General features: G+C 36.5%; 1 long non-coding RNA gene across 1 annotated transcript; it reads left to right on the forward strand.

The window, feature by feature from the left end:
* Positions 1-826: 826 nt before the first annotated feature.
* LOC123385410 lies at positions 827-27,175 on the forward strand. The gene is made up of 3 exons (XR_006597873.1): positions 827-966; positions 1,044-1,129; positions 27,089-27,175. It is a non-coding gene; the product is annotated as an uncharacterized LOC123385410 (long non-coding RNA).
* The last annotated feature ends 770 nt before the right edge of the window (positions 27,176-27,945 follow it).

Raw genomic sequence — 27,945 nt, forward strand, 5'->3', positions numbered from 1 at the left:
GACAAAGAGAAAAATAAGATAATATTGGTGAGCTCATATAATGTTGTGAGCACTGCCACACACCTACTAATGCAAATGTTGGGATGTTTTCAATATCTTAATAATATAAACAGGATAAGTTATGTCATTTTTCATGTATATGAACCCATCTCTAAGATAACCTTTTTACAAGCAGAGCATAAATATTTAAAATATTGAGAGATATTTCCAAATTAGCCTCCTTTTTTTTCCTAAATAAAGATTTTTTTTTTCACAGAGAAGTTAAGGTCACAGTAAAATTAAGAGGATAGTATAGCGATTTCCCATATGCCCATGGCCCCACACATTCATAACCTATCCCATTACCATCATCCCACCAGAGTGGTACATAAATTAAAGGATAAACATACATTGATGCATCATTATTACCCAAAGCACATAGTTATCATTATGGGTTCACTCTTGGTGTTGCATATTCCATGGGTTTCGACAGATGTGCAATGACATGTATCCATTATTATGCTATCATAGAGAGTCATAGAGACTCTATGCTATCATAGAGAGTTTTTCACTGCCCTAAAAATCCTCTGTGCCCTGCTTATTCATCACCCTCACCCAACTCTTAGCAACCACTGATCTTTTTACTGTCTTCACAGTTTTGCCTTTTCCAGAATGCCATATAGTTGGAATACTACAGTATGGTGCCTTTTCAGACTGGCTTCTTTAACTTAATAATATGCACTTAAGCTTCCTTCATGTCTTTTCATAGCTTGATAGCTCATTTCTTTTTAGTGATGAATAATATTTCATCAGGTGAATGTACCACTGTTTACTTATCCATTCACCTACTGAAAGACATCTTGGTGGCTTTTAAGTTTCAGCAGTTATGAACAAAGCTGTTATAAACATCTGTGTGCAGGTTTTTGTATGGACATGTTTTCAACCCTTATGAGTAAATACCAAGGAGTATGACTGCTGGATCATATGGTAAGAGTGTGTTTAGTTTTCTAAGAAACCACTAAATTGTCTTCCAAAGTGGCTGTACCATTTTGCATTCCCACCAGCAATGAGTGAGAATTCCTGTTATTCCACATTCTCGCCAGCATTTGGTGTTGTCAGTGTTCTGGATTTGTGTCCTGATTTTGTTCTGGTAAGTGTCCCTCCATTCCTTTTTTACTGATTTATTCTGCCATCAGTAATGTATCAAGTCCCTGTTTCTTCAGACTTTCATAAAGATAGTGTGTTGTCAGACTTTTGGATTTTTGCTAATTTGATCATAAATGAAACATATTAGCAGTGTTATTTGAATTTGTGTTTATTTTATTAGGAAAGAGATTGAGTATCTCAATATTTATGAGACATTTTTATTTCCTTCTTTATTAACTCTGCTCACGTCATTGGTGATGACAAAAAGATTTTGGTGGTGTTTTTTTAAATATTCATAGGTATAGTTTATGTATTTTAAAAATGCCCACTATATTAGGAAATGCAAACACATTCCCAGTTGTTAGTGGTTGCTTTATATCTTAACCATTTATTGGTGTCCAATCTATATAGAAAAAAGGTTACAAATCTTAGCATATAGGTAAATAAGTTTTCACAGACTTAACACACATGTAAAACCAATATATAGAGCAAGAAACAGAACTGTAGAGAAATCTCAAGAGAATCCCTTGTTACTCACCCTCCTGTTCTCTACTCAGTTTCCAAAGATAACCATTATTCTGTTTTCTAATATTATAGAGTAGTATGCAAGTTTTAAATATTTATGAAATTTAAGTCAAATTATATGTAATTTTTGTATCTTGCCTCTTATGTTTGTGATATTATATTTGTGATATTATTTATAATATTGTGTTTTTAAATTTCCTCCATGCTATTTGGGGTAGCAATTCATTATAATTGCATAATAATCATTATTATTACTATATAATATTGCATTATTTAAATTATACCACATTTACTTACCCATTTTGTTCTTGATGGACATTTGGGGAGTTCAGCTTGGGGCTATTAAAAATAGTCTTTTGGTGAACATATGTACCAGTCCACCTAGGGACCTGGGAATAGACACATCCATCCATGTGTCCAGATTCGGGTCTACAGAATTCAACCTTTTATTTTTAAAATTATTTTTGTTAATGTTTATTTTATTTTTGAGAAAGAGAGACAGGGTGTGAATGGGGGAGGGACAGAGAGAGGGAGACACAGAACCTGAAGCATGCTCCAGGCTCTGAGCTGTCAGCACAGAGCCCAACGTGGGGCTTGAATCCAAAAATGCAAGATTATGACCGAGCTGAAGTCGGACGCTCAACCCACTGAGCCACCCAGGTGCCCCCAGAATTCAGTCTTGGCTGTGGAAACTGAAAGAGCCCTAGGGCTTTTTTCTAGCCCCTCTCATCCATGGCCCAGGGCCAGTTCTACATACCAAGGGAACAAAATATATAAGAAACTCATACAACTCAGTAGTAGAAACAAACAATCCAATTAAAAAATGGGCAGAGGATCCGAACAGACATTTTTCCAAAGAAGACATACATACAGCCAATAGGTACATGAAAAAAAATGCTTAGTTAGCATCATTAATCATCAGGATAATGCAAATGAAAATCACAATTATATATCACTTCATACTTATGAGATTGGCTATCATCACAGAAACAAGAAATAACAAGTGTGGGCAAAGATGTGGAGAAAAGAGAACCCTCATGCAGTGGTAGTGGGATATAAATTTACACTGTTACAGTGGAAAACAATATGAAGTCTCCCCTCATATTAAAAGTAGAACTACCATATGACCCAGCAATCCTATTTCTGGGTATGTATCCAAAGGCAATAAAATCTCTATCTTGAAAAGATATTCTTCAAGATATTAGCAGTTCATTGCAGTATTAGCCAAGGCATGGAAACGATGTCTTGTTAAATATAAAGTATATTTAAAATATAGATTTTAAAAATACGTAATTGAATATTATTCAGCCATGAGAAATAAGGACATCCTGCCATTTGGGACAACATGGATGAGCCTTGAGGACATTACGCCAAGTTAAATCAGTTAGAGAAAGATAAATATTGTATGATCGCACTTATGTGTAGAATCTAAAATAAGCCAAACTCATAGAAAAGGAGACTAGAGTGGTGCTTGCCAGGGGCTGGCAGAGGGGAAAATGGGAATGGGGAAATGTTGGCCAAAGAACAAACAACCAGTTATAAGATGAATAAGTTCTGGGGGGGGGGGGGGGGTCTAATGTAAAACACGTGACTATAATTAACAATACTGTATTATATACTACATGAAAGTTACTAAAAGAGTAAATCTTAAGTGTTCTCACCACACACACAGAAAAGAAAGTAATTATGTGAGGTGATGGATGTGTGAACTAATGCTGTTGTGGAGTTTAAATAAAAACTTGGAACTATTGGTGTTGTGGTAATCATTTTGCATTATATACATGTATCAAATCATCACATTGTACGGCTTAAGTTTAAGCCGTACAATGTGATGATTTGATACATGTATATAATGCACAATGTCGTATGTCATTTATATCCCGATAAAGCTAGGAAAAATTAAAAAATGAAAGCACAGTCTGAATCAATCCAATTCTGTGAAATTTGTTTAAGCTTTCCTTATCGCTTAGCTTAAGATTTTTTGGTGAGAGTCTAGGTATTCTTACAAAATCTGTGAATTCTCATTGTTGCTTTCAGTGTTCTAAAGATATTAATTATGTCAAATTTGTTCAAATCATTTGTATTTCTTACTTTTTTAAAATCAGTTTGTTATATTAGCTCTTGAGAGAATTCTCATTGATTGCAGATAACTACATTTATATTTCTAATTCTAGTTTGTTTTTCCTTTATATGTTTTGAATTTTATATTATGAAATTTATTGTAAGAATATAAATTTAGGATTATTACATCTTCCTGATTGATTGATGTTTTCATATCACACATTTCAATGTTTTTGTGTGGAGCAATTTTTTTTCTAACTGAAAAATTCCATTAGTTTCTTTTTTTTAAATTAATTTATTTATTTTGAGAGAGAAAAAGAAAGAGCATGAGCAGGGGAGAGGCAGAAAGAGAGGGAGAGAAAGAGAATCCCAAGCAGGCTCCGCACTCTCAGCATGGGACCTGATGTGGGGCTTGAACTCATGAACCATGAGATCATGACCTGAGCTGATGAAGGGTCAGACACTTACTAAGCCAACCAGACACCCTCCATTAGTTTCTTTTAATGCAAATCTTCTGTATATGTTTATTTGAAACTATTCATTGTTTTTCTTCTTAAAAAATATTTCAGTGAATGTGGTACTAAACAGTGGCAGGGTTTCTTTTCCCTAGAACTTTAAATATGTCATTTCAATGTTTTTGTTGTTATTGCTTTAAATAAACATTATTGAAATAAAAATTATATAAAGAAAATTCACTCATTTTGAATATACAGTTTGATGAGTTTATTGTGTTTTCTAAAATGTTATACACATCAAATTATACATTACATAATCCATTATATTTGGTGAACAGATTTTTTGAGGTTCATTCATATGGTTGGAAATATCACTAGTTTATTCCTTTTCTTATTTATTTTTATTTTTTGAAAGACAGAGAAGCACATGTGAGTTGGGGAGGGGCGGAGAGAGAGGGGGAGAGAGGATCCAAAACGGGCTCTACACTGACAAAAGAGAGCCCGATGCAGTCCTGGAACTCACAGACCAGGAGATCATGACCTGAGCCAAAGTCAGATGCTTAACTGAGCCACCCAGGCACCCCAATTTACTCCTTTTTTGTTCTTTTCCATTATCTGCAAGTTTATTACTCATCCACCTGTTGTTTGACACTTATGTTGTTTTCAATATTTTATTATGAATAAAGCTGGTATGAGATCCATGGACAAGTCTTAATATTGGCATATATCTTGATTTCTATAGGGTATATTCCTATGAGAAGAATTTCACAGAAATATGATAAGTATTTGATTTTGTAAGAAAATGGCAAAGTATTTTATAAAGTGGTTTGTACAATTTTATATTCCCTCCAGCTATGTGTATGAGCTCTAACTGCTGTAATTTCTTGCCAACACTAGATACTGCCACTTTTTACTATTAGCCATTCTAATGAAAGAGTAACAGTATCTTACGCATTTAAATTTATATTAACTGATTACAAGTGATGTTGAGCTTCTTTATAAATTTACTCACTGTGTACTTTCATCTGTAAAGTGTATGTTCAAAGTTTTTGTTCATTTTTATTGATTTTGAAGCTTTATTTTTCTAAATGTTAAAAACTATAAATCCTACTAAACAATGCTTTAGCTGAATCTTACTGAATAGTATCATGGCAAATTTTATATGTTGTCATTTTCATTTCATTTCAATTATTTGTAATTTCCTTCAAAATTCTTCTATTCATGATTAAACAGAAATGTGTTGTTTATGTTCCAAATATTTAAAGATTGTTAGGAATTTTTTTGCTATTCATTTTTAATTTTAGTTCATTGTTATAGAGCACATAGTATAAAGTAAATCATGTTAAACTTACTGAAACACATTTTATTTCTAATTATAAGGTCTGTCTCTGTTAATGTTCCTGAGTTTTTGTGTGGAATATGATGTATGCATATGTGACATTGGAGATAGATGATAGATAGGTAGATAGATCGATAGATCGATCGATCGATAGATAGATAGATAGATCATCACATCTATCATGTACATATGATATACATAAGATGTGGTAAGTGGTTATATACATGATAGATAGGTAGATAATGTGAAGAAAAGTGTGGTACATATATATTTTTAAGACACTTAACTGATACTTTTTAAGTTATATACTTTTTAAGATACTTTAAGATACTTTTTCTTCTATTAGTAGTTGATGGAATAGAGTTGAAATTGTGGAATTCTATTATTTAGTTTCTATAAATTTTCTTTGAAGCTCAGTTGTTAGATGCATACACATTTAGGATTTTTATAGTTTATTGATAAATTGATTCCTTTATAATCATAAAATAATTTTTTTATCTCCATATTTTTGATCTTCTATAATATTGCTATAGATTTAAAAAATTATTTTAATCTTTATTCATCTTTGAGAGACAGAGAGAGACAGGGCATAAGCACGGGAGGGGCAGAGAGAGAGGGAGACACAGAATCTGAAGAAGGCTCCAGGCTCTGAGAGCTCAGCACAGAGCCCCACGTGGGTCTCGAACCCATGAACCGTGAGTTCTGAGATCATGACCTGAGCGGAAGTTGGACGCTCAACCGACTGAGCCACCCAGGCACCCCTAGATTTTTTATAATTGATGTTTTCATAGTTTATCTTTTACCAAACTTTCACTTCTAGCATTTTTTTTTTTAATTTAAAGCTTGGTTACTTATAGACAGCAAAAAGTTGGGTCTTATGACTTTGTTCTCTCTGAGAAACTCTTTCAATTGGAATAATTACACTAGATTTAATAAAATAATAAATATATATGGGTTTATATCTATTTAGTTCTTTTTGTTTTTCCATATTCCTTTTTCCCCCTTTTCCTGCCTTTTTTTTTTTCTTCTATAATTTGTTAGGCAGTTCTGGGACCATTGCTCAGTCTAGGAATACCTATTTTGAATTACTGGGGTGACAATTCCCGAGTAGTCTACCCTGTATCCTGTAAATTATTAGGTTGTGTTTTGTTTTGTTTTGTTTTTTTCAGTCCAGTTGGTTGAAACAGGCACTATTCCTGGCTCTCCCAGATGCTGGACACTGTTCCCTTTAATACTTCCAGATTGTTCTTTCCCCAGGCCCTGGGTAGTTTCCATGCATGTATGAACGAATCAGTTTTTTGTTGAACACTTGAGGGAGATCCTTTGCAGGGAACTCTCTGGAGCTCTTTCTGTGTGCAGCTCTCTCCTTTTTGGTACTTTGTCCTGTGAAGTCAAGTTCCCTTGATCTCTCTTCACTGTCACCTCCATCTCCCGCTGGGTGCTTTCTCTGTACCTTGGCTTAGAGGTTTCCCCTCAGCAGTCAAAGCGATGGAGTAATCAGAGCTCACCTTTTTTGTTTTCTATTTCTCAGAGATCATTGTCCATTATTATCTGATGTCCACTATTTTTTTTCAGAAGATATATATATATATATATATATATATATATATATATAATTGTAGAAATTTGCTATATATATATATATATATATATATATATATATATATATATATATAGCAAATTTCTACAATTACAATTTTAAAATAAAAGTGAAACATATCTGTTTCAGTCTGGATCCCAAACAGAAGTGAATATCCAACCAATTAGAAAAATGTAAAGAATGTTTATATTTAGAAGGGTTATTTATGGAGATTTGGTTGTGCACAGGGAGGCCATAATAAATAGTATTACAATCCTAGGCTAATAGTAGCAAGATTATTGCTAACTCTGGTGCTTTGGGGCCTAGGACATAAGGTGTTTACTAGAACTCAGAAGCAGAGAATAAAGTAAAGAAAACTTCCTTGAGAAAATGCGTGACTTAAGGTAAAACTGAAGGGAGGAACCAGAGAGAGATACTGACCTCACTCTCTTCCATCCTTTCTTCTGTCTGTGGGCTTAATCTAAATCACAAGCCAAAAGGCAAGAGGAAATATAGAATAGTTTACATAGGTCAGCTTCTTAGAGCACAGAGAAAGTTGTATTTGCAAAGGAAATGGAAGAAATCCAGCACATATCCTTTTGGGCATACCTCTATCCATGCAGTTGTGTAAAGCCTGGGAATCATGTTTCATTCTCTCACGTGCCCCACCTCCGCATTCCAATAGGCCACCAATTGTGTAGATTCTACTTTTTAATATGTTACATATTTATTGCTTCCTCTCCAACTTACTATTGCCAATGTTTTAACTAATGTTGTCACCATGTTTCCATGCACTTTGCCATAACCTCTTACTTGTCTGACCTCCCACTTTTAGTCCCTCCTCTTCAGTCTATCCATTCTTTAGAAATAATGGGATTGTCTTTTCTTTCTTTTTAATTCAAATAGAATCACACCATTTCACACCTTTGTATTTTCCAGTTGTTGAAATGTTTCAGTGGGGATTTCAAAATAATCCATTTTCTGGCTTCTATCATTGTTGCCATCTTAAGCAAGAGTAAGTCATGATAAAATACAAAATGTAAAACTGGTTGTTTTTCATAAATTTCTCTTGACAACTCCTATTGTCCGAATCCTTCAAATGTCATCACTCTCTCATTATAGCTGTTACTAGGTTATCTTTTTTCCACAGTGCTGACCTAGCTTCCTATCTCAACTAATTGATGCCTCTTTAGCACTCATTAAACTAAGAATTACTTCTATTAATCTTTGTATTATTTCTCGTAATAAAAGACTGGTTTTTATGTAGGGCATACCTTGTATCAACTTCAGATGTGAATTAGTTACTCATTCTTAAAGTATTCAGGATCAATACTTAATTCACTTTATCGCTTAGTGAACTATCAATTAATTCAGTTTTTAATCCAGTTTTTATTTTATGTGCTCAATGAAACACTTCATATAGTGTGTTAACATTTTAAAATCTTGGTCACAGAGAATCTATTTGAGCCATTTTTTATTTCAAATAAATACACGGAAATATTGTTCAAATGACACTTCATTTATCTAAATCAGTCTACAATTGTAGAAGTTGTTTGCTGTGTTTAGAAGAGAATGTATAATTTGGTGAACAATAATGATAAAATTTGATGTGCACTTACAAGTCTCAGCTTCTCATTATAGTTCCTTCTTCACTAAAATTTTATCCCTTACAACATTACTCTTCTCTTTATATTACATTCTCTCAAAAGTTTAATCATTTCTGAAATGTCTGCATCTTCATCTGATTCCACCACTTATTAGCTTGTGACCTTGGACATGCTTCTTTTGGGATGTTTCCTCATCTGTGAAATGTGAATAATCACTTCTACTTTAGGGCAATTTTGTGAAGAATAACTAAGTTAATGCATTAAAAAGCTTAGAGCAGTGTTTGGAGTATTGGAAGAAATCTACAAGTGTTATTGTTGTGAAATCAGATAGAAATGCTTAGTCTGTCTCCTCCTCTCTAAGGCCAATCAGTTAACCTGATTTGCACTATTGCTCCCCCTCAATTCACATCTCATTGAAGACTTCACTCTCTCAATTATCTTATTTTTCCTGGATCTTCCATTTCTCCCTGTCATTTGCTCTTTCTTATCAGCATTTAGACATCTTTAAATATTTGTTTGACTGTAAACATGCCACTCAAACATGTTCCGTGAGGACAAGTTCTTGTGTTCATTTCTTTTTTTATCACAATATCTCAGTGCCTGATATGTAGTTGCACTCAATAAATATTAAATAAATAAAGGAATTGAAAAATCACAAATTAATCATTTGAGGGCCTGAATGCTTTAGCAATATTGACCTATGTCTCACCCATGCTTCACAGACCAACATCTATGAACACCTACATCTATTTTCATTTCCCACTCATTTCTTATTCCTCAGCAAGCTGATCTCCACTTCCTGCATTTTACTTAAGTGGTTCTTTTCAATTAAGTTAAAATATATGTTGTATCAGGGGCACCTGGCTGGTTGAGTCAATAGAGCATGTGACTCTTGATCTTGGGGTAAAGGGTTTAAACTCCACATTGGATGTGTAGAGATTACTTGGACGTATTTGCACCTAACATATACATGCCATGGAAACATTGGTCATTCATTTTGCTCTTAGCTTCCAAATCAAGTAAGATAAGTTCATCTTTTCTAGGAAGTTAAGTTTTAAAAATTATTTTGAGCTGTTTGAATTATCTTCCTAACAAATATACTTACTTCATTTTAAGTAGCTGCATTTGAATATTCACATGTATGTTCTTAGAAAAAAGTGTCATTTTATTACTTTATCCTCCCATCTGTAATTTGGCATTTAATATGCATATGTATATGCATATCTTATGTTTAATTAAAAAATATAATTTAATTATATTTTATATTTAATTAATGTATCTAGAAATATGTATATATACCTTACTTCTATAATATATATTTCTTTTTTTTTTTTAATTTTTTTTTCAACGTTTATTTATTTATAGGACAGAGAGAGACAGAGCATGAACGGGGGAGGGGCAAAGAGAGAGGGAGACACAGAATCGGAAACAGGCTCCAGGCTCTGAGCCATCAGCCCAGAGCCCGACGCGGGGCTCGAACTCGCGGACCGCGAGATCGTGACCTGGCTGAAGTCGGGCGCTTAACCGACTGCGCCACCCAGGCACCCCGATATTTCATAGAACTAACATATACACAGTACTACAACTGACTCTTTGTAATGCACACACACAAAAATTACATTACTTATTCAAAATTTGTATTCCAAATTAACTGTCTGTATATATTTTTATAGTGTTATATGATAACTTAATGTTTTTTAATTATTCCAACATCTAAGCATTATGGATAAAGTAAAATCATGCTCACTATATTCACTAGCTGGGTCTCATTGCTGCAGATGAGAAATTTCATCCATTTTTGTTGGATTCTTATCTCCTTCCCTGTAGTAGATGATGTGGTAAGCCTATTCCTTTCTTTTTCAGTCATCAATTTCCTCTTTCTTCTTTAACCCTAGAAGACGATGGCTTTGTTGGCAATTTATTTATAAAATTGAGCCATCCAGTGTGAATCTCACATATTTCTGTTTTTCCCTCAAAATATCTTGGCCCTACACTCTTTGTACTGCTATACAACATCCTGGTAAATTCACCCATTAATTCAACTTTTCCTCAGTCTATAACTGACATTGCCCCAAACTCTACTGGGATATGACTGCATTCTTGACCTATCCCTCTCTGCTTTGGAGTTCATATGTGACTAATGACTTCATCATCCTTTAAATGTTCCTATTTCCCTTGGCTCTGATGTTCTTCACCACTTCTCAGTTATTTCTCACATCAAACACCTTTCCTTTACCCTTCTGTCAGCTCAGTTTAATTCAGTGTACAATTAATTAATCAATGTGTAAGATAAATGTGGAAATGACTCGTGAGGCCAAGTTCCAATGCTAGGTAAATGTACTCTAATAAAATTGAATAGTACTCACACAGGTGCTTATCATGAAAGTGAATTAAGGGGTTTTAGTGATGTACAGACCAAGTACAATAGGAGCCCAAAAGACATAATGCCCTCTACAAGGTTATTTCAAAAGCATACTAGGGAGGGCCCAAGACGGCAAGCAGCATGGATGTTCTCTGCTTCTCTCATCCCTAAAATGTAGCTATATCAGCACCAAACCATTTTTGCACACCAAGAAAATTGATCTGAAGATTAACACAACAATCTGCATGACTTGAGCCCCAGAACTCAGCAGGTACGTGGGGTGGAGAGGTGAACTGGGGGAAAGAGAAATCTCAGAGGGTAGGGAACTGTTTTGTGGAGACAGGACAGAGAAAAGCACTCCCCCTGAAAATAGCTGGAGAGAAAGAAAAAGAGTGGAAACACCCACAAGTGACTGAGCAAGAAAGGGAGAAAGGAGAAAGAAAAGGGTTTCAATATCATTAAGACTCTATAAACAGGGGAGAGCAGAGTCAGAAATACCACAGCTCAATACCTAGTGGTACTCTGGTGGGAAGGGTGAATCCCCAGGAGCAGGCAGTGAGGTCCAAGGGGCCCACAGGCCACACAGGGAGAAGACGTTCTCCTGCTAGAAAGGCATTTGGTAGAGGCCAGATGACCTTCCCACAGGCAAAGGTTCCAGCGGACCCCAGAGAACAGCTATTGTTGGTGGTATTGAAACAAAGACGTCAGGGGGCAGTAAAACCTGGTGCCGGTTGTGTGTTGTGACTTACTATAACCCCTGAACCACTGCTTCTACGATCACACTAACTTTTTCTGGGGCAAGCCAGCACCTGGCCACAATCTCTGAGCCTCTGCAGAAACATGATGACATGAACGTCCCTGGGGTCAAGCCAGTTCCAGGCCATTGCTCTGCAACTGTCCACCAAAGAGACTGTGTGGGTTCAAGCTGCAGGGTCCTCAGAAGTGAGGGGTTTGGAAACACAGCCCTATCTGAGATAAAATTCAGGAGGGAGGTGATGCCTGGCAGGCTGATGGCTTGGACATGGACAGTGTAGAATTGGGGAGCGAACAGAAGACTGAGACAAAAGAGGGGTACTTGATTGCTGGTTGGTGAGACCGCAGAGCTCTGGTGCTAAAGACCAGGAAGCTGGGTGACGTCATTTTCACCTCTCCCGCGCATGTGCACACAAACACACAGGTGCCGTGTCAATCCACCACCGTAAGTTAAGCAGTGTCACCTAGTGGAGAAAAGAGTTGTTACACCAAACCCCCTCCAACTGTTCCAACCAAACCCTAGAGGACCACTACTGGTCTCTCCACCTGCTTAGTGTATGGATTATAAAATGCTTTATAGTTAGAATTCTAAGGGAAACTGATGTGATTTCATTTGGATTTCATTCTGTTTGCTGGTCCATCCTTTTGTTTTGTTTTGTTTTGTTTCTTTTCTTTTCTTACTCTTGGATACAGAAAGAGAAAACATTATTTTTATTTTCTGTTTTTATAATTTTTAAATTTTTTTACTATATTTTTATTTTGTAAATGTTTTTATTCTATTTTACTCTTTTTCATTTTATTCTATTTTACTGTATACACTTTAATTTTTAAACGTTTTCTTACTTCTTTGCTTTCACTTTTTTCTCTATCAAGCTTCTTTTTTTTTAATTTTTTTTTTCAACGTTTATTTATTTTGGGACAGAGAGAGACAGAGCATGAAGGGGGGAGGGGGAGAGAGAGAGGGAGACACAGAATCAGAAACAGGCTCCAGGCTCTAAGCCATCAGCCCTGAGCCTGATGCGGGGCTCAAACTCACAGACCATGAGATCGTGACCTGGCTGAAGTTGGACGCTTAACCGACTGCGCCACCCAGGCGCCCCTCAAGCTTCTTTAATCAACAATACCAAAACACACCCAGGATCTAGCTTCCTTTACTTGATTTTTTATGTTGCTTTAAATTTTTTAATTTAAAATTTTTATTTTATTAATTATTTTTTTCTTCCCAAACGACAAGTTGAAGGAATTCACCCCAAATGAAAGAACACAAGAAATGACAGCCAGGGACTTAATCGACACAGATACAAGCAAGAACTAGAATTTAGAATCATAATAATTACAGTACTAGCTGGGGTTGAAAAAGCATAGAATTCCTTTCTGCAGAGATAAAAGAAGTAAAATCTAGTCTGGATTAAATTAAAAATAATAAATCTAGATGCAAACTCAAATGGATGCCATGACTGCAAGAGATGGATGAAGTGGAGCAGCAAATCAGCAGTATAGAAGACAAGATTATAGAGAATAATGAAACAGAGGGAAAAAAAAGAGAGAAACTAAGGAAAAAGAGCACGATTTAAGAATGAGAGAACTCAGTGACTCATTCATAAGGAATAACATCCAAATCATAGAAGTCCCAAAAGATGAAGAGAGAGAAAAAGGGATAGAAGCTTTATATGAGCAAATCATAGTGGAAAACTTTCCTAACCTGGGGAAAGACACAGACATCAAAATCCAGAAAGCACAGAGAACTCCAATTAGATTCAACAAAACCAACCATCAACAAGGCATATCAGTCAAATTCACAAAATACACAAGGAAAGAATTATGAAAGTAACAAGGAAAACAAGTCCTTAACCTATAAAGGAAGATAGATCAGGTTTGCAGCAGACCTATCCAGAGAAACTTGGCAGTCCAGAAAGGAGTGACAGGATATGTTCAAAGTGCTGAATCAGAAAAATTATGCAGCCAAGAATTCTTTATTCAGCAAGGCTACCATTCAAAATAGATAAAGAGTTTCCCAGATAAAAAAATACTGAAAAGATTCATGACCACAAGCCAGCCCTGCAAGAGATTTTCAGGGGGACTTTCTGAGGGGAGAAAAGACAAAGCAAAACAAAAAAGACCAAAAGCAACAATGACTAGAAAGGACCAGAGAACACCACCAGAAACTCCAAATCTACAGACAACACAATGGCAATAAATTCATATTTTTCAGTACTCACTCTAAATGTCAATGGACTAAACACTCCAATCAAACGTAAGAGAATGGATAAGAAACAACAGAATGGATAAGAAAACAAGATCCATCTATATGCTGTTTATAAGAGACCCAGTTTAGATCTAAAGACACCTGCAGATTGAAAGTAAGGGATGGAGAACCATCTATCATGCTAATGGTCACCAAAACAAAGCCAGAGTAGCCATACTTATATCAGACAAGATAGATTTTGAAATAAAGACTAACAAGAGTTGAAGAAGGGCATTATATCATAATTAAGCGATCTATCCACCAAGAAGATCTAATAATTGTAAACATTTATGCCCTCAATGTGGAAAATCCAAATATATAAATCAATTAATTACAAACATAAAAAAACCTCATTGATAATAATGCCATAATAGTAGGGGAATTCAACACTCCACTTACAGCAATGGACAGATCATCTCAGCAGATCATCAACAAGAAAACAATGGCTTTGAATGACACACTGGACCGGATAGACCTAATAGATCTATTCAGAACATTTCATCCTAAAGTAGCAGTATACACATTCTTCTCGACTGCACATGGAACATTCTCCAGAATAGATCACATTCTGATACACAAATCAGCCTTCAACAAGTACAAAAAGATCGAGACCATACCGTGCATATTTTCAGACCACAATGCTATGAAACTCTAAATCAACCACAAGAAAAAATTTGGAAAGGTAACAAATACTTACAGTCTAAACAACATCCTACTAAAGAATGAATGGGTTAACCAAAAAGTTAAAAAGGAAATTTAAAAAGTATATGGAAACCAATGAAAATGATAACACAGCAGCCAAAAACCTCTGGGATGCAGCAAAGGTGGTCATAAGAGGGAAGTATATAGCAATCCAGGCCTTCCTAAAGAAGGAAGAAAGGTCTCAGATACACAATCTAACCTTACACCTTAAAGAACTAGAAAAAGAACAGCAAATAACTCCAAAATGAGCCAAAAATGGGAAATAATAAAGATTAGAGCAGAAATCAATGTTATTGAAGTAAAATTTTAAAATAGTTGTAGAACAGATCAATGAAACCAGGAGCTGGTTCTTTAAAATAATTAACAAAATTGATAAACCCCTAGCCAGTTTGACCAAAAAGAAAATAACCCAAATAAATGAAATCAAGAATGAAAGAGGACAGATCACAAGCAACACAGCAGAAATAAAAACAATAATAAGAGATATTATGAGCAATTATATGCAAATAAATTGGGCAATCTGGAAGAAATGGACAAATCCCTAGAAACATATAAATTACCAAAACTGAAACAGGAAGAAATAGAAAATTTGAACAGACCCATAAACCAGTAAAGAAATTGAATCAGTAATCAAAAATCTCCCAAAAAACAAGATTCCAGGGCTGGATGGCTTTCCAGGGGAATTCTACCAAACATTTAAGGAAGAGTTAACATTTATTTTTTTGAAGCTATTCCAAAAAATAGAAATGGAAGGAAAACTGCCAAACTCATATTATGAGGTCAGCATTACCTTGATTGCAAAACCAGACAAAGCCTCCACTAAGAAGGAGAACTGTAGACCAATTTCCCTGAGGAACATAGATGCAAAAATTCTCGACAAGATACTAGCCACTGGATCCAACAATACATTAAAAGAATTATTCATCGTGATCAAGTGGGATTTATACCTGGGATGCAGGGCTGGTTCAATATCTGTAAATCAATCAATGTGATACATCACATTAATAAAAGAAAGAACAAGAACCACACGATCTTCTCAATAGATGCAGAGAAAGCATTTGACAAAATACAGCATCCTTTCTTGATAAAAACCCTCAAAAATGTAGGGATAGAAGGATCATACCTCAAGATCATAAAACCCATATATGAAAGGCCCACTGATAATATCATCCTCAATGGGGAAAAGCTGAAAGCTTTTTCTCTAAGGTCAGGAACAAAAGAGGGATGTCCATTCTCGCCAACGTTATTCAACATAGTATTGGAAGTCTTAGCCTCAGCAATCAGACAACACAAAGAAATAAAAGGCATCCAAATCAGCAAGGAGGAAGTCAAATTTTCACTCTTCACAGATGACATGATACTCTATATGGAAAACCCAAAAGATTCCATCAAAAAACTGCTAAAACTGATCCATGAATTCAGAAAAGTTGTAGGATATAAAATCAATGCACATAAATAGTTTGCATTTCTATACACCAATAATGAAACATCAGAAAGAGAAATCAAGGAATCGATCCCATTTACAATTGCACCAAAAACCATTACATACCTAGAAATAAACTCAACCAATGAGGTGAAAAATCTATATACTGAAAACTATAGAAAGCTTATGAAAGAAACTGAAAACACCAAATACTGGAAAAATATTCCATGCTCATGGATTGGAAGAACAAATATTATTAAAATGCCGATACTACCCAACGCAATCTACATATTCAATGCATTCCCTATCAAAATAACACTACCATTCTTCGCAGAGCTAGAACAAACAATCCTAAAATTTGTGTGGAACCAGAAAAGACCCTGAATAGCCAAAGCAATCCTGAAGAAGAAAACCAAAGGTGGAGGAATCACAGTTCCAGACTTCAAGCTGTATTACAAAGCTGTAATCATCAAGACAGTATGGTACTGGCACAAAAACAGATACTCATATCAATGGAACAGAATAGTGAACCCAGAAATGGACCCACAAATGTATGGCCCACTAATCTTTGACAAAACAGGAAAGAATATCCAATGAAATAAAGACAGTCTCTTCAGCAAAGGGTGTTGGGAAAACTGGACAACGACATGTAGAAGAATGAACATGGACTATTTTTTTACACCATACACAAAAATAAACTAAAAATGGATGAAAGACCTAAATGCAAGACAGGAAACTATCAAAATCCTAGAGGAGAAATCATGCAAAAACCTATTTGACTTCAGCCACAGCAACTTCTTACTCAACACGTCTCCAGAGGCAAGGGAAACAAAAGCAAAAATGAACTATTGAGACCTCATCAAGATAAAAAGCTTCTGCACAGAAAGGAAACAATCAGCAAAACTAAAAGGCAACCGATGGAATGAGAGAAGATTTTTGCAAATGACATGTCACATAAAGGGTTAATATCCAAAATCTATAAAGAACTTATCAAACTCAACACACAAAAAACAAATAATCCAGCGAAGAAATGGGCGAAAGACATGAATGACACTTTTTCAAAGAAGACATTCAGGTAGCTAACAGACACATGAAAAAATGTTCAATGTCATTTATCATCGGGGAAATACAAATCAAAATCACAATGAGATGCCAAGTCACACAAGATGACAAGTCACACAAGTCACACAAGAATGGCTAAAATTAACAACTCAGGCAACAACAGATGTTGGCAAGGATGTGGAGAAAGAGGAACCCTTTCGTGCTGCTGGTGGGAACGCAAACTGCTGCAGCCACTCTGGAAAAAAATATGGAGGCTCCTCAAAAAATTAAAAATAGAACTACCCTAAGACCCAACAATTACACTAGTAGGTATTTATCCAAAACATACAGGTATGCTGTTTCAAAGGTGCACACGCACCCTGATGTTTACAGCAGCGCTATCGACAATAGCATAAGTTTGGAAAGAGCACAAATGTCCATCGACAGATGAATGGATAAAGAAGATATGGTATATATAGAGAGAGAATGGAGTATTACTTGGCAATCAAAAAGAATGAACTCTTGCCACTTGTAACAATGTGGATGGAACTAGAGTGTATTATGCTAAGAAAAATTAGTCAGTCAGAGAAAGACATATTATATGACTTCACTCATATGTGGAAAACAAATGAACATAAGGGAAAGGAAGCTGAAGTAATATAAAAACAGGGAGGGGAACAAAACATAAGAGACTCTTAAATATAGAGAACAAACAGTGTTGCTGGAGGGATTGTGGGTGGGGGATGGGCTAAATGGGCAAGGGGCATTAAGGAAGACAGTTGTTGGGATAAGCACTGGGTGTTATATGTAGGGGATGCATCACTGGTTTCGACTCCTGAAATCATTATACTATATGCTAACTAACTTGGATGTAACTTTAAAAAAAACTTAAAAGAATACTAATCATTAAAACTTTATTTCAAAATATCTCTGAAGACCAAGTAGAAAAGTGTTAAGGTGGCAACAAGGAACTTTAGACACTGATCTATAATATCAGAAAAATTACAGAGATTGCATAGGAATTGTGATGTAGTAAAACAGAAAGTAATATGGAGAAAACTATAGATTATGCTAAAACATAAAAATTCTGGAATTGCAGGGAGGAACTTTTTACCAACTTGTATGGGTAACGAACAGCCATTGAAGATTTTATGTGACACATAAGTGAAGTTTCACATTATTACATAATTTTTGTGACACCTATGTTTAGGATAAATTAGTGTTGAGGGCACCTGTGTTGGAGGATGAGATTCAGGCAGGAGTCTGTTTGAATTGTACTTTAGAAAGTAACACATCTCCAATGGAAGTCAGATGAGCACATGTGTAACATTTTGGAATCTGGAGCCAGACTTTGCTCAACTCCTGACTCTGTTGATAATTAGTTCAGTGATTTAAAGCAATACTTAAATCTCTTTGGGGATCATTATCCCCATCCAGAAAGCAGAAATGACAATAGTGCCTCCTTTTTAGATTTGTTGAGGACTATATAAGGTAAATCGTGAAAGGCCCTGGTGCACTGGTTACACCTAGTAAGTGTTTACTAAATAATCACAGCTCTTGTCATCATCAATGGTATTAACTAAAAAAGGTGGTTGGAGAAGTGAAAACAGAAAGCAGAGTATGGAAGTAAAATGCATTTGGGAGGTAGATGAGGACTTTTTAACTTACCAAGGAGATGGAGGAAAGAGTCAAAGATGTCTCAGAGGTTTCATTCTGGATAAGTTGGAGGCTGTGTGTGCCATTAATCAAAACATGCAGGTCACCAGGAGTTGCTGCTTTTGGAGCTGAAGTAATAAATTTGGGTTTGCTCATGCTGATTTCAAGGTACAAGTAGGTCATAGAGGTAGAGCAGTTATTATGCCGTTGAACATGCATTTTACAAATCAGGGATAGAAATATAAATCCTGGAATTGCACAGACAGGCCTGAAATCTTGAAAAGAAAGAAAATCCCTAACAGAATTAATCATCGTTTCTGGAATGGAAGTATCGCCACGCCTCAACCATTCCCTGAGGCTTCCTTCTGAATGTATTTCTCACACAGGTATCAAAAATGAATCCTCTTGGTTCCCCTGTAATGGTGCCACCACTGTCCGCCACATCTGCTTTAGTTTGTTCACTCATAACTCATCTTGCTCTTTTTTTTTTTAATTTTTTAATGTTTATTTATTTTTGAGAGAGAGAGACAAAGCACGAGTGGGGGAGGGGCAGAGAGAGAGGGAGACACAGAATCTGAAGCAGGCTCCAAGCTCTGAGCTGTCAGCAGAGAGCCCCACGTGGGGCTTGAACTCACAAACCGTGAGATCATGACCTGAGCTGAAGTCGGACGCTTAACCGATTGAGTCACCCAGGCGCCCCACTCATCTTTCTCTTTTTTTTTCAACGTTTATTTATTTTTTGGGGGGACAGAGACAGAGACAGAGCATGAACGGGGGAGGGGCAGAGAGAGAAGGAGACACAGAATCGGAAACAGGCTCCAAGCTCTGAGCCATCAGCCCAGAGCCTGACGCGGGGCTCGAACTCACGGACCGCGAGATCGTGACCTGGCTGAAGTCGGACGCTTAACCGACTGCGCCACCCAGGCGCCTCTCATCTTTCTCTTAATGCCAAAAACACCCACCCACCTGCATCATCTGTACGACTGTTTGCACAAAGCCACGGAAGGAACTGAGGACATCTTTCCTCTTTGTGACTGCTGCTCTGTCAGTGAAACAACTCTGAGGATTTGCTTCCCTTTACCCTGATGCTCACACCAAATCCTAAGGAGTTACACTGGACAATAATTCACATAATATTCACTCATTCAGCATACTCAGAACCTCCTCTCTTATAATAAATATTTTCCCAGGGGTTTCTGTAGTCCACACTATAATTTTTATCTATTCAAATAGACCCACTGGGCCAAGTGGAATTTTCCCGTTTTTTTTTTTTTTTTATTTTTCTGTTTCCCATTTCTAGGAATGAGCTCCCAGATCACTTCCACACTCTCTGAAAAAGAATGCATTTCTAAATTTTCATCTGTCCAGGCCTAAGGATTGTTATTTTTCTGTTCCCAAAGATGTTTCCTCAGGACTTCAGTCTGTCCAACAGTGTCTTTTGTCTCCTCTACTCATCAGTCTATTACCCTTGAAGCAGCCTCTGGAATAAATATAGTTTCTTAAATTGAATGTCAAAGAAAACTATTATACAAGTTGTGTTTGGGACATTCTATAATTGAGGAGTAGCAGTATGGGGACTGGCTGCAAACTATCTTAATAACTTGGGTGAGTAGCAAAAGCAGTGCTAGGAGACTGAAAGCATCAAAGCAGAACAAACAAACAAACAAAAAACAACACAAGAAAATTAAGACTAATTTGAGATCTTACATTTCTAAGAGATATACTAAGTTATTTTTAAATAAAATTGATTTGATAAGAGATTTTATAAGTCCCCTTGGTATCTACTTGAGAAATTAAACAGTCATCGTGAATAATTTTCCTTCTTTTTAATAAATTTGTAACTTTTGTTCATTACAATTCCAGCAAGCATTCATGTGTTCTGGTGACATTGGTGTATTGATAACCATAATTTTCTTTTTCTATTTCTAAATATAAATTTGATTCGTTTTCCTTCTATCCCTAAAGTTAGGTATTTAATCAAAGGGCAGCATGGGGTCAACTCCTGCATTGGATATTGTTGATATGCTGAGGTCAGGGTCATCACCAATGTAATGACTCCTTATAGATTTATGAAGCTCTGGTCCAGCTTCAACCAAAGAATGAAAACACAAAAGGAGAGACACAAGTAACCATTGCCAGTATTTTGTTTAGTTCACTTTGAAAAAGTAGATACATTTCAAAGTTGTGCATGCTGTGTTCTTGTCTTGAGATTTAAGGGGCAGGAAAAAAATTTAAAAAGAAGGGAGAAGTATTTCCAGATTCCAAAGAATGCCCCAAAAGTAACAGAGTGAATCACGGCATGCCACTGGGTATAAAGGCACATACAGTCCTAGAATCCCAAAGCAGTTAATTTGGGCCTTTTAAAATTTTTTCCTTGCAAGTGCTATTGAAAGTAGGTAAAAGAAAAATAATCATTATGCTTAGCAAATGCCAAAACACCTGGTCAATAAGACTTTTAAGTAATTCATATGCTTTATTTTAGCTTCACTGTAAAATACTTCTTTTGCTTTGTCTCAAGTGTATAATTCAATTTTCTACACAGAATGATGGCTCAATAAATGTCATAATGTGGTGATTTACATCTGATACATAGTATTATAACAGATGATATACACTGCACAATTATCTGTACTAATATTTTTATAATTTTGATGTTCTGCAAATATTTATCCAGTGCCTATTATATGCCAATGGTATACAAGGCCTTGAGTATACAATAATGACAAATATCAATCCCTCACTACTTGGAATTTTGTAGTCTAGTATGCCATTCATACGTGCATCTATACTATAGAATGATCTGTGGAGTAAAGTACATTTTGGTATCAGAGAGTAGCCCAGAGAAGTGTAATCTGCACTCACAGATCAATCATAGTTCTCAGTATTAAGAAATACACTTCCCACTGGGGGAGATGATACAAAATAAAAGTTGAATGAAACCTAGCTTTTCAGTAGGATTTTACATTTACAAGGCAATTTTCAAATTATGACTTTTAAAGGAAAGGAAGAGATTTGCACAGACATGTAGCTATATGCTGCTAATCATTAATGATTACTTATTCTCTGATTTTGTTTCTGGATTTATTTTTAGTTGGGATACTGTAGTGTTTATAATCTAATATTATACCTCAAATATTCTGAATGTGGTAATTTATTGCCTTTAATGCAACTTACTAAATGTTTATTCCTATGTGCCAAGTGTCACGTGCTCAGTGCTGAGACTACAAATATATCAAAGACAACAGTCCAGTTTAAAGGGATCAATCTAATATGCATGGGGCCTTCTAAATGTCTCTAACGGTTCTTGGTTCCAGTAATAAATATTTAACCAATCCTAAATATAATGTTAAAATAAGACTTTAATTTATAATATCTAATGACCCAGTGAAAATAGTAAATTCATATTGTTTGTTATCTTTAGATTTGTAGGAAAAGAAAAAAAAAGACCTATAGTGGTATATTATGGAAATTTAATTAATTTAGTTTATTCATTTCAATAACAGATTTGGAAATTACCTATAGATTGCTATCTACTTATTGATTATAAGCTACTTATTTTTTAAATGTTTATGTATTTATTTTTGAGAGAGAGAGAGAGAGAGAGAGAGAGCGCACACATGGGAGCAGGGGAGAAGCAGAGAGAGAGAGGGAGAGAGAGAATCCCAAGCAGTCTCTGCACTGTTAGCTCGGAGCCCGCTAGAGGATTGAACACACGAACCATGAAATCATGACCCGAGCCAAAATCAAGAGTAGGACTCTTAACCAACTGAGCCACCCAGGTGCCCTGATTATAAGCTAATTATTAATAAAACTTAGAGTTGAAAGCTGACATTTTTGCTTATTTAGATTCAACTGTGAAAGATAACAAAGGTTTAAGGAAACACAGACACACTAATTAACTAATTACTTGAAGACTACCTTCTGTCTGAAGCTTTCCCTAAACTTCAATATATCATTGACAGTTCTGTAATCTCAGTAAGTCTTTTTAAATTACAGAAAGCCTAATATCAATGCTGGATTTTGGCATTAGAACTCTATTCTTGTTGTTTAAAGATAACTGTATCTGTGGACTTTAAAAAATTAAGCAAGAAATTAGGGGATTCCATTGCCTTGATAAGATTCTGGTTATTTATTTTGCACTTCCAAGGGTTGCCCTAGGGCATTCTTCCTTAGGTTATTGCCTTAATAGAATGTTGAGATATAAAAACAGAAAATGCCAGCTGTGGTGAGGGTATGGGGCTCTTACTTGCCCTGTAATGGATACAGCACACATCTCCCTCCATCCCTGTGGTATGGATGGACAAACTGTGGTAGGGATGGACAAAGCACCAGATGTGTACTCAACATGTTCTTGGTTATTTACTTAGTAAACCTCGACACATGTATTATCCTGACTTGCCAAAATGTTAAAATAGTGCAATAGCTATTTTTCCTAGATTACAGGCTATGGTGAAGATTAACTAAGTTTGGTTATGTGATTGTATGTGGTAAGCTCTCAAACGTGATACAAATACAAGGCATTATTATTATTTCTTTTCTCATGGAAATCTTATCCTTTCTTTGTAGCTAATGCTGATTTAATATTATATCACCCTTAGTCTCAGTGCATGACTCACAAAAATTAGTGCAGACCTGTTACTGACAAATGTTTATATTACACTTATTTCCACTCCTAATACTATGCATCATATATATTGATAATACGAGTCTGGCAATGCAGTAAAATCTGTCGACCTATATGCTGAGCCATCCTTCACATCTAAGATGCATGCCAGAATCTCTAGGACTGACACGGGAAGGTAAGGAATGTACCTTTAAAAAGTCCTACCCCTGTTGCCATCACCACACCCCTCCCCAGGACCAGCCACTGCGGAAATGGCTGTGATGATTTGCATTTGGTCCCTTATATTCTCTTGGTATGAGCTATTATCAGCCCACAAATATATATTGAAAGCAGATTCACGTCAGGTATGCCTTTGAATCATTCCTGTCTTGCAAGACAATTGTGTCTTGTTAGTCTAGTTGACACATATAATATTACTTAAATTACCTTTCTCTTTCTTAACTTGGGAAAAAGAAGGGCTATCTCACATTCCTTCTCCTTTCATCCACTTGGCAGTTGCTCCTCACCAACTACGTGCTTCCTTCCTCCCCAAGATGAGCCAGGGAGTTAGTGCTCATCACCTGGTTCTCTCTGTCTGTCTGTCTCTCTCCTTTCTTTTCTTTAGTCCATTTCTCCCTCTGAATAAAAGCTTGTGAGATATCTTCAAACCTTTATTCTCCACATCAGCAAGCAACATCAAGGGAACCTATCATATTTTACCTAAGAGATGAGGTTGCTGTGGATAATTTCATGGTAAAGGGGATGGAAAACTTTCACACTAGTCTAAATACTACTTTTTCCCAAAGTACAAGAGAAGAGCATCCCCAAGTTAAACTCCATATAGATATCCCATTTTCTCTTCTTCCTACCCTGCTCTCAAAATGCAACTCTCTAGCACTTTGTTTTTCTGATCTCTTTGAGAGGAAACTTTATCTGTTATCATTGGGGTGAGCTCACTGTGAAATCCATCCCTCTTTCTTTTTAGGACATGTATCAGTCAGCTTGGGCTGCCCTGGCAAAATATCTTAGATTGAGTGGCTTAAACAACAGAAACTTGTTTTCTCACACTTCTGGAGGCTAGAATAAGAGATCAAGGTACCAGGATAGTTGGGCTCTGGTGAAGGCTCTTTTCCTGGCTTACAGATGGCCGCCTGCTTGCTGGGCCCTCACATGACCTTCCCTCAGTGTATGCACTTGAAGAGAGATTTCTCTCTCCCTCTTCTTATAAGGCCAGTGATCCCATCATATTAGGACCACACCTTTTTGACCTCATTTAATTTTAATTACCTTTTAAAAGCTTTATTTCCAAATGTAGTCACATTAGGGTTAGGGCCTCAACATATAAATTTGGGGGACACAATTCAATCCACAGCAGTATGTTTCTCCTTAGGTGTCTTATTCATTTTTTTAAATGTTTATTTATTTTTGAGAGAGAGAGAGAGAGAGAGAGAGAGAGCATGAGAATGGTAGGGGCAGAAGGGGGCGGACAGAGTATCTGAAGTGACTTCTGCACTGACATCAATGAGCCCAATGCGGGGCTTGAACTCACGAACCACAAGATCATGACCTGAGACAAAGTCAGCTGCTCAACTGACTGAGCCACCCAGGCACCCCTCTTATTCAGTTTTAATATGGGTCCCAATCTCCTAGAGATTTTACGGAGAGTAGGCACTCTGTATCAGGGCCATTATGAGGTCTCCATATCAGTGAATACTAGTTAATGACTGCACAGATTTCCCTGTATTTTTCTGCTCAGATTCTGCCTTCTGACATTGTCTCTCCTCAGTGTCTGCCCCTCTCTTTATCTTTCCCAAACTCTCTCTCTCTCCACCTATCTCTACATCTCCCTTTAACATGCATATGCAGATACACACACACAAACTCTCATCTCCCAAGAACAAATATTAATTTCCAGAGACAACACATTTTAATCCAGAGGCTACAAATTCAAGTTCTGCCAGGGCCAGCTAGGTAATGTAAATATGGAATACAAGAGACAATATATACAATTTGGGAACATGGAGAACTGGAGAATGTATGCTTAACTAAATGCATCATATTCAAATGCACTGTGTGTAGAAAGCAAAATGTCACCAAGCTGAATTCAATCTGTGAATTGCTGCTTTGTGACCCTTGGTGTGAAAACATTTTTAAAATGAGAAATATCTGTGCAGCCAACACACAAGCAATCAGGCTACCTATCTGCAGTGGGTTTGTACCTAACACCATAATGGATAGCAGTGTTCTTTTCTTCCTTCACCTTCCCTTACAGTCCTTTCAATGGTGGCCCTTCAGGCCTGTGACAATAAAAACATGAGTTCCTGCTTCACTGGGTTCAACCTGACATCCTCAAAGTGGATGAACACTTTCATGTGTCCTGTTATATTCTCGACCAAGGACATTTCTCTACCCAGTCTAAGTCTCAGTGGCGGTTGGGTTGGTTTTTTCCCCCAAGGAATCCTTATCTGCTCACGGAAACACACAGGAAGTCAGCCACAATCTTGCTCTGTTGAGAACTGCTTCAGAAGGCAAGGGTGGAGAGGTCACTGTGGAGTCCCTTATTCTGGTCAGCAGCAAATACCCTCTAATCCACTACCCTGACTCCCAGCTAGATGTGGCTCCATAAGGGCTCTGATCTTTGGACTGGGGAGCAAGTCTATTCTTTTTTCCTTTCTAGAGAGGAACTTATTAGAGAAATGTTCTCCATACAGCAGAATAATTTCTCCCAGACTCTATGCATAATATTTTAACCTCTAGTCTTCATGTAATGTATTTCCTAGATATGATTTCAGTTCCCTAGCCTACTACCCACCATCCCTCAGGCCTTCACTGCCACCCCTGCACACTCATATCCACAGACATGAATCTGCCCCAACATTAAGGATCGAAAACAAGAGGAGAGAGGAGGCTACAGACTGTATGTCTCAATACATACTTATAAATTAAACTAACAATTATGAAATAAGTGTATTCTATCCTCCTACTTTCATAGCAGCCTGGAAGTCCACATTCAAATTTGCGATTTTTGGACATTTTGGAATTGACTGTGGAAGTGTGGGGAGTACCCCCCTCTACATTGTATCCTAGTCCATGTTCTTGCTACTTCCAGCTCTGTAGTAAATGTGAAAGGCCCTACATACATGTGAGTAGCCATTTTGACAGGTAATAATACAAATGAGCCTCAGTTTTTCTAGTATAAAATCAGACCTATAATACTTAAGGGATAGGATTGTTCAGAGGCTTAAATTATGTTTGTGCTTTAAGTATTGAGTGTTGTACATAATAAGCTCTCAATAAATGGTCCTTTTCCTCATTTTCCCTTTCTTATAAACAATGTATTTACTATTTCCAGTAAACTTATGGTTATATAATTTTCACTTCTCATTCATTACTATTCCATGTCACATTGGACAAAATGGAAACAAGAATGATTAGTGGGTTTCAGCCCACGTGGGGAGCCCTGCTCCTTTTCTGTTAGGCATAGTGTTTGTGTGCAGCTGTAATGAAAATGCTCTATGTCCAAGTAAAGAGAGTCTTGTTGCATTAATTAAAAGCTAGAAGTACAGACCTGTAGGGAAACCTATACCTTTTTTTTTTTTCCTAATCCTGCAGACACTAAACTGTTTTCCCATGAAATGTAGAAGAGGACAAGAGAAGAGATTGAAAAGTAAGCAGGGATGATGAGAACCCAGTCCCAAGGTGTGTATGTGGAGAACTTGCTATAAGAAGGAAACAGCCACATTCAGCCTTAGGTATGAGACTTATCTTTACCATTCATTTTTCTAGGAAAGCTGAGGTTTGGTATTGCCAATAGAGAAAAGTCACATATCATGGAGAAAGCTGTGAAGGTAACTTCCAAGGCCATTCAGGACCTGCTGGTAATCCCAGCTGTCAGGCAGGCAGCTGCTGAGGTGAGAGTTAGTGGGAAGGGAGGGGAATCCCACAGGTTAACTTCCACAGGGCCTACTGGACCTTCTGAGTTCTGGCCTTGCCAACCCCTTCATCTGCAATTTATGTCACTCTAATTCAGCCATGATGCATTCCTTCTATTCTTTCCCAAAGACTCTTTAATTTCTTTAAAAAAATATAGCTCTGTTGAGATATAATTCACATACTACATAATTCACCCCTTTAAAGTATACAATTCCATGGTTTTTAGTATATTCACAGATATGTGAAATCACAACCGCAGGCAATTTTAGATACTTTTATCACTTCACAAACACCCTTGTACCCTTTAGCTATCACTCCACTGTCCTCTTGTCCCCCATCCCTAGCCCTCAGCAACCACTAATCCACTTTTATGTCTCTATATTTTCTTATTCTGGATTCTCATATGAGTGGAATCATATGTTGTCTTTTGTGACTGGCTTCTTTCACCATAACACTTTCAAATTTAATCTATCTTATAGCATGTATCAATTATTCATCCCTTTTTCTGGACAAATGATATTCTTTTATAGATATAC

Source organism: Felis catus, chromosome B2 (genome assembly GCF_018350175.1).
Source record: "Felis catus isolate Fca126 chromosome B2, F.catus_Fca126_mat1.0, whole genome shotgun sequence".
NCBI classification, from domain to species: domain Eukaryota; kingdom Metazoa; phylum Chordata; class Mammalia; order Carnivora; family Felidae; genus Felis; species Felis catus.